The 8,585-nt window shown below is 35.9% G+C and overlaps 1 pseudogene; it reads left to right on the forward strand.

Moving 5' to 3' along the window:
• The first annotated feature begins 1,700 nt into the window (after positions 1-1,700).
• LOC105838986 lies at positions 1,701-8,380 on the forward strand (annotated as a pseudogene).
• The last annotated feature ends 205 nt before the right edge of the window (positions 8,381-8,585 follow it).

Raw genomic sequence — 8,585 nt, forward strand, 5'->3', positions numbered from 1 at the left:
TTTTCTTGACCCGTATTCCGATCATGATAGAGATTTGGAAGCTATAAGAAATCAAGCGGCAACTGTTATTGAAACAACTCAGCGCGCAAATGAGGTTCAGTATGACAAAAAGCGAAAGCGTGCGACTTCTTCAAAGAAGGTGATTATGTTATGATTTGTAATACCGACGTAACCCCAGGGACTAACAAGAAATTAATCCCAAAATTTAAGGGTCCATATATTGTAAAAACCGTTCTCGACAATGACCGTTATATTGTGTCGGATATCGACGGTTTTCAAGTAACGCACTATCGTACACCGGAATAATGAGTGCGAATCATACGAAAATATACGTTAGCGAGTAGACTCTAAGATCGTGCTTATTAATTCTGTTTTGTATATCCCGCATCGTACTGTATATTGTATGGGACTGTCCCGATTGCGCACATAAGCGATTGGACACAGTAGTATTTCCCGATTGGACACAGACCCGATTAAACACGGACCCGATTGGACACGGACTCAATTGGACACAGACCCGATTGGACACAGACCCGATTGCACACGGACCCGATTGCACACCGACCCGATTGCACACGGACCCGATTGCGCACCGACCCGTTTGCACACGGAAGCGATTGCGCACCGACCCGATTGCACACGACCCGATTGCACACGGACCCGATTGCGCACCGACCCGTTTGCACACGAACCCGATTGCACACGATACGATTCTGCATTTTAGATAGTACATGGGCTAGCGACTTGGACGGGGTGGGTGCGGGAGGGGAGCTAAGCCTAAAGTATATTTTGCATACTTTAACTTCGGGATTTACGAATCGAATCGTGTATGTCCGTCATACTTTGTTTTCCGAATTTAGGGAATACTGCGTGTTGATGTCGAATCTTCGCAATCAGTCGCTACGGATCAGCCGACCGAAACATATTTATCTTGAGATCATTGAACCTATCTGTGGCGGTCTTACGCCACTCTAGTCAGCGCGCCTACGTTGCGCTCACCGCATACACTGCTGCGTACATCACTCACCGCCCACACCGCGCGTTGCCGCGTCTATCAACACGCGCTCGCTAGCCGAGCAGTGCATGGCGCAGTCACCAGAGCGGCCGCGGCACTCCGAAGTAAGATGCAACAATCCAGCTATGTATATAAAGACCACCCGCAGCGCGGATAAATAATCTAACACTAGATTCAATTTTTTTTACCTCGACGGGCCTCCACCTCGAAGCGCGCCCGTTGAGTTGATAACATTGGGCCTTCTTACGGAGTGCGCTCGCACCAAGGCCTCCTTCTCGGAGTGCGCTCGCACCAGGGCCTCCTTCTCGGAGTGCGCTCGCACCAGGGCCTTCTTCTCGGAGTGCGCTCGCACCAGGGCCTCTTTCCCGAAGTGCGCTCGACGGGCCTCGACGGCAATTTCCTGCCGCAAACGAAGGAAGACATCTCGGCCACCACGGCCAGCAAAGTTGTCACCGACTCGGACCAATACGAGGACACCACGACTCGACTTGGGTCAAACCTACTGGACAGGGAGCTCATAGCTTGGACCTTCCGCCTATTCAACGGAACTGGACTCCACACTTCCTACAGAGCACGGTAAAGACGCCGAACAGGCCTGATACCGACGCCAGCGTCCAAACAAACTCTCCAGGTGGTTCCGACATTTCCTGACCCAGTACTCCTTCCAATAAGCCTGCGACTCCACATGCACCACGACGGAGGTTTTGAGGCTACCACACCAGGATCTAGGCAAACCAGCAGAAGCTCTACGGAAAGTACGCGGCCTCACTATAACGCCAACCGGCCAACGAGAAAGCCTAATAACCTGACAAACCGCCCTTTTCAGGGCGACCAAAAGAACTCCAAGCGATGGAATATCTCTAAGTGGGGAGTGACACACATACACACACGTTACCACCCCACACTATCCATCTATTTTCATTTGAGCTGCATCCATTTTAATCAAATCTTCTACATATTATTAAAAACATTTATGTAAAGTTTTATTCAACCCAATTAATAGTTAATATTGATCGACAATTACAGCAACATTTAACTGATCACAATTCTATATTACACAACATCTATCTCATAGACACCAGTGTAAAATCTGAGCTTGTTATTCACTGATTAATTAATTTTACACTGGTGTTGATGATTAAATAGAAGTGTGACGTAGAATTGTGCATTTATTAAATATTGATAAGGCTGTAAGAATAAGAACCATCTTTTGTCACCAAGGTAGTGACAATTATGTACGCTACTAAACTAATTAATAAAAATTAGTATTATTAAAAACACTGAAAGTTTTATTCAACCTAATTAATAGTTAAGATTACAGATCATTTAACTGATCCACAATTCTATGTCGCACAACATCTTATCTATCTCATCGATACCAGTGTAAAATCTGAGCTTGTTATTCAGTGATTAATTAAGAGACACAACTCGCGCCAAGTAAACGCGCAAAGCGAGCTCGACCGTGCTTTTTACGCGAGTACGCGACTTGCGAGCACCCGAGATTATCGGATCTCAGAAACGGCTAAGATCAAGTTATAACTAGGCTCAATCAAAAGCTTGGGGTCGATTTGTATAAGAAAACTATTTTTATTTTTCCTCTACGTACCCTATGAGAGGAGATATCACGACGTAAAGTCCAAATGTCAAAATTTTCATGTAAGAAACGTCGTTATCGTCATCGACCTCTCAGATCAAAAAAATGTGACTTTCGCACTGTTCGAGAAAGAATCATTTAATGTTATAATTTCGCGACCGGCCAGATGGCAGCATCCGCCGGGCGCCACGGACAAGATTAACTAGGATCGGCGCATCGCGCACGCGTATGCCCGACCGGCTCGGGAAGACGGGTTATTTAGGCGGTAGAGTTCTATGGCTACCGTGCGTACAAACGCGTGATCGTGTATGTAGACAGCATTATTGTTATCTCATTCCGTGGACATTCGACGCTCTTATTGATCACCAGAATAAGAGTCAGCTCATTAGTAGTCGCATTAGTGAAAACTCAAGTGCATCAACACCGTCAGCTCAGACTCGCCACGTGCAGCGCAGGCCGGCGCCACGCGGATCACACGGCTCAAGGGGCATCAGCATCACCAGGCCGGTGCTCGATTAATACAATCGACCCGAGCGAGTGAGAACAGTTTATCTCATAGTGAAAGACATTGTAAGCTCAATTCAGACTAAGCGCATGTACATTTTCATATTTAATAACCTCACTTCTGTGATAGATCAGATTCTCTCTGATCACTGTGTAATATAATAATTAAAACATCTATATATTTACTCGTAAGCATTACTGCCGCAACGTCCTCTCATCCTGCTCCTATCCGTAGGGTCCCAGTGAATTATATTGCGACAATCGCAGACACGCACTTTTGATACAAGAGGCGCTTGTGTGCTATGAACGCGCCTCAGGTTATTTAGAAACCAAAAATAATATTTAACGTTAATAATCATGTGCGTAATAAAACGGAACGCAGCCATTCGCATCGTCACTACAGCGTTTGCATCGTGTGTAATGGGTTACAAGTTACAAAAAAGCAATGACCTGGTGCTAAAGATATTTATATATTATTCTTAGAAAAAGTTGATAATAAATAATATATATTCACCAAAGTATATATTTTTAAATTAATATAAATATTAATTTTTTTAAATATGTTTAGCAATGTAATCATATAATTTAAATTTTAAATTTAATGAGAAATTTCGAGGCGAGTTTCTTAATTCATTGATTGATTTTTCTCTTATGTGTAAATGTTTAAAGTTATATTTGTGGATTCAGGAAAGTATGTATTCTTAATTCAATATAAATGTAAATTTTTATAAATATTATTTAAAAAATTGAGAAATTTCAAAGCGAGTTTCTTAATTCATTGATTGATTATTTGTATTATGTGTAAATGTTCTTTTTACAATAAAGTTGTATTTGTGCATAATGCAATTCATTAATCAATGATTAAAATATTCGCTTTAATTAATCTATGTTACATCATAGGTTAAATTTGATGAAAAATATTTTATCTTGGATTTATTTAATACATAAATAAATGTGATTTTTTTCTATCCAAAGGTATATATTATTTAAGTTGAATTTGATCAAAAGTTTTATCTTAGATTTGTGATTTTTTCCTTAGAATAAAATATTACTTAGTCTATGTTACATCAAATAACGTTTTAGTGACCAAACATAATTATCTTTTTAAAAAAAGGTAAAAAGGGCTTTAAGTGTGTGGGCTTCTTTAAGGGGCTTCTACATATACCCAGAAATTTTGAAAAAATGGATTTTTTGTTTTTTGCATATTCATAAAGTATAAGGTCTTGAGAATATCCCCTGCAAGTTTCAAAGTGATTCCTTGAAAATTGTCGAAGATATAGTGAAAAAGATCCAAGCGCGTTCGACGACGCTGGGGCGCGATGGGCGCCTTCTAATCCTTCGCAGCAGGTAGCTTACGCAAGAATATTACGCCGGCAAGCTAAAATCGAAGCCTTTGATGCCGCTACATCTGGGGAAGGTTCACTGTATGGCCCTGGAGTGGACGACTCCATGTAAGTTTGAAAAAAAGTTATCTACGTTTTAACCAAATGTCAAACTTTAAACGCGTTTTTCTCGAAACCATGTTTTCAAAACGCGTGCCAAAAATATCTCGAAAACGGCTGGACCGATTTACTTGAAATTTGGAGGGCTTAATCTACACAAAAAAGGCAGTCTTTATCGTAGCGGTTTTTTTAGAGCCCTTACTTTTTTTTAAGTTAAAAACGACCGATTTTTATCCTAAAAAATCGCTTTTTTTCTTTAAACGGCCGCCATTTTGCCAAAAATCGATATTTAAAAAATCGACTACGATAAAGACTATGAAAGTGATACATATATCAAATTCAGTCTAAGTGATCTATAAACTCTACAAAATGCGTGATATCCAAACAAAATTACCTTTTTAAAAAAGGTAAAAAAAGGCGCCAAGTGTGTGGTTTTTCCTTTAAGGAAAAAAATTATTGGATGGTTCAACCTAAGTAATAATTATATACTAAGTGTGTCAAATTCAACCTAAGGGTGCGTTCGTTTTGAACGCTGTAAGCGCCTACACTTATAAGTGCCATATTTCACCGTTCCTTTTGAAATTTAAGCGCTTATACGATTTTACTAAAGCCGTTCCCTTTGACATTTGTGAGCGTTGTGAACGTATCAAGATAGCGAAAAATTACAAAATATCACAGAAAGAATTAATAGTGTGAATAGTGTTACATATATTAACAGATGGAAATGGAAAGAGATCTAATTTCCATATTATGTTTATTAATAATAATGACATTGGATTCTTTTATTGACGAAGAAGATTATTATATTTTTAGCAAACAATTAGAAATGATCATTATACGTCTTAAAGGAACTGTAATAAATTATCGAATATTACGATTAGAAAATTATGTGGAAGAGATTCTACCATTATATAACAATGAAATGTTCAAATCACATTTTAGGTATGATTAATATTTATTATATACATGAGTTAGGTAAGTTAAAAGTTACATAAATAAAATACTAACTCAGTTAAATTTAGGTTAAGATTAATTTAACTCAAGTTAAAGTAAAAATAAATTTTGAGAAGTTTTATTTATATTATTTATTTTAAAAAACCATATAATTTATTTAATTTAGATTACCAACATAATTATATAGTATCAATTATCAAATATATTTAATACTTTATTTGTAAATTAAGTTATAATATTAATTCTATAAAATAACAAAGAAATATTGTTTTCATGCAAGAATGTATTTTTATTTTATAATTTTTTGTTTCACCCAGATAAAATTTTTAATTTAAGAAAAAAGTTAATAAGTTAAAGTTTATACGTTTCAAAAATAATTAATGCATTTATTAAATCTAACTTTTGGTTTCTAATTAGAATAAAACGATCTACTTTTAATTTCATCTTAAATTTAATGAAACCTTCGTTATTGAGAGCTATGCCTGGACGTAAAACTATAACAGCAGAAAAGCAATTTCTTATTGCTATATGGAAAATGGCCACATCCGATTCATACCGATATGTCAGTGAAACTTACTATATTGTTTTTTAAATTTATATCATACATTATATCATATTACTTCCCAGTAAATATCAAACAACAGTAACATTATATCAACATTATAATTTTCTACTCAACAACACGTAATTGTTATATATCGATATGTGTTATGTAATAGTTGCATTGTTAAGTAGAAAATTATAACATTAATATTATGTTACTGTTGCTTAGTGTTTAATGAATTTATATCATATTTTTTTATCCTTAATACTTTCGTTATTTAGATCTATTTGTGAAAAATTGAATATAGGACGAACCACTGCTTTAAAAGCTGTAAGAAGAGTAACAAAAACACTTGTCGAATTAGCTCCAATTTTTATAGTATGGCCAGAAAAAGATGGAGCAAAAGAAATAATGACAGGATTTGCTGCAATTAGTGCTTTTCCTAAAGTAATAGGAGCAATAGACGGTACACACATAAATATAAAAGCACCGCATGTCAATTCCGAATCATATGTTAATAGAAAAAAACATCATAATATACATTTGTAGGTGATTCATATTATTAAAATTAATTTTTTAAAATATTGATTATAAATAAATGTTATAATTGTTCTTATTTGTGTGTGTATGTGTGTGTGTTTGTGTGTATGTGTGCGCGCGCGCGTGTATGCTTGTATACAGGGTGTCTGGTATTTTTTTATGGGATATTTATGAGCAGGTAGAGCGCATGAACAGAAAAGTCCTTACCGTTTTTTCATTTTCGCAATAGTTAACAAGTTAGTGACTTGTAAAATTTTTTGTATTAGCCCGGCTTACCGGCAAATGCAAGCGTGCTGAGCGCCCGGCCGCGGCGGCCGCCCCTCCCCAGCTCTTGAACCTTGAGATTGCTAGGCGCGCGGGGAGAGTTGTTACAACTTATCAGCGTAAATAGTAATAGTGATATAAAATCGCGGAACTAAGGCATAATCATTTTCCTGTCACAAAGTGATTATTCTTTAGCTCGCGTATGTATGTACAAGGATTAATTTTATTAAAAATATAAATATCCTAGTTATTTAATTTTTAATTAAGAATATAAAGTTGAAACAAACATTTTATTTGGTTGTCATTTCCATTTTAATCGATAAAATTTTCTAATGTTTTTTGAAGAAGCATAAATTTTGTTTCGAGCATATGATAACAGCTTCTTTTAAAATTTATAATGACAGTTTACGACGTTTAAGACTATCATGAAAAAAATATTTTTTATTAAAAATAATCGTTATTTATTAAAAAATAAATTTAGTAATCACTTCTTTAAGCATTAGATCTGATATTTTTTGTACACATGTATGTACACGTACACATATACTTTTTGTCGTTAGAAAATTCTATTTTCATTAAAAAAGGTAAGAAACTATCATAATTCAAAGGGAGAATTTAGCGTTACGCGTCGCTTGTGCGTAGTCATTGTTGCTTGTTGTAACAACTCCCCCCGCGCGCCTAGCAATCTCAAGGTTCAAGCGCTAGGGAAGGACGGCCGCCGCGGCCGGCCGCTCAGCGCGTTTGCATTTGTCGGTAGGCCGGGCTAATACAGAAAATTTTACAAGTCACTAACTTGTTAACTATTGCGAAAATGGAAAAACGGTAAGGACTTTTTTGTTCAGTTTCATGCGCTCTATCTGCTCATAAAAATCCCATAAAAAAATACCAGACACCCTGTATATGTGTTTAAATAGTTTCTTATTTGTTTTTTAAAATATGAATAGATATGTAAATTATATATTATAATTTGTTGTGTATTATTAACAGGCCATTTGTGATCATCAAGGAAAATTTACTCACTGTCTTACTGGACATGTTGGTTCTGTCCATGATCAACATGTGTTTCGCTTATCTGAAGTTAATGACTATTTACAAGATCCAAATAAATTTTCTGATGGTAGTCATTTAGTGGGCGATGCAGCTTATAATATTCATGAACATTTAATGGTACCATTCCGCGATAACGGACATTTGATTAACAGACAAAAAAATTATAATTTTTGTCATTCATCTGCTAGAATAGCGATTGAACGAGCATTTGCGTTACTCAAGAGAAAGTTTCGAAGTTTATTAACAGTTCTTGATATGGACCGCGTTGATCTGATTCCAGAATTTATTATAGCGTGCTGTGTTTTACATAACATTTTTTTCAAAAAGGATGACTTTCCGATTGTAAAACCCAATATTTCCCGAATTGACAACAACGAACAATTAATAACTGAAAATGAATCTAATAATGTACCCCAAATAAAACGAGACATGATATGTAATAATTTAATTATGCGACATGCATAAAGTTGAATAAATATATTAAATTAAGAATATGTTCATGTCACACACGTAAAGGAAAACAATTATCATTATATATCATTATTTTATTATTATTAAGAATGCATATACTTATCCATAGAAAATAGTATATTCGAAATACAAGAACTATCATAAAATTACAAAATCTATTAATATCGCTTTCTTTTGTAATATGTTAAATATATAAATTTTTAATAT

The sequence above is a fragment of the Monomorium pharaonis genome, chromosome 1 (genome assembly GCF_013373865.1).
Source record: "Monomorium pharaonis isolate MP-MQ-018 chromosome 1, ASM1337386v2, whole genome shotgun sequence".
Classification (NCBI taxonomy): Eukaryota; Metazoa; Arthropoda; class Insecta; order Hymenoptera; family Formicidae; genus Monomorium; species Monomorium pharaonis.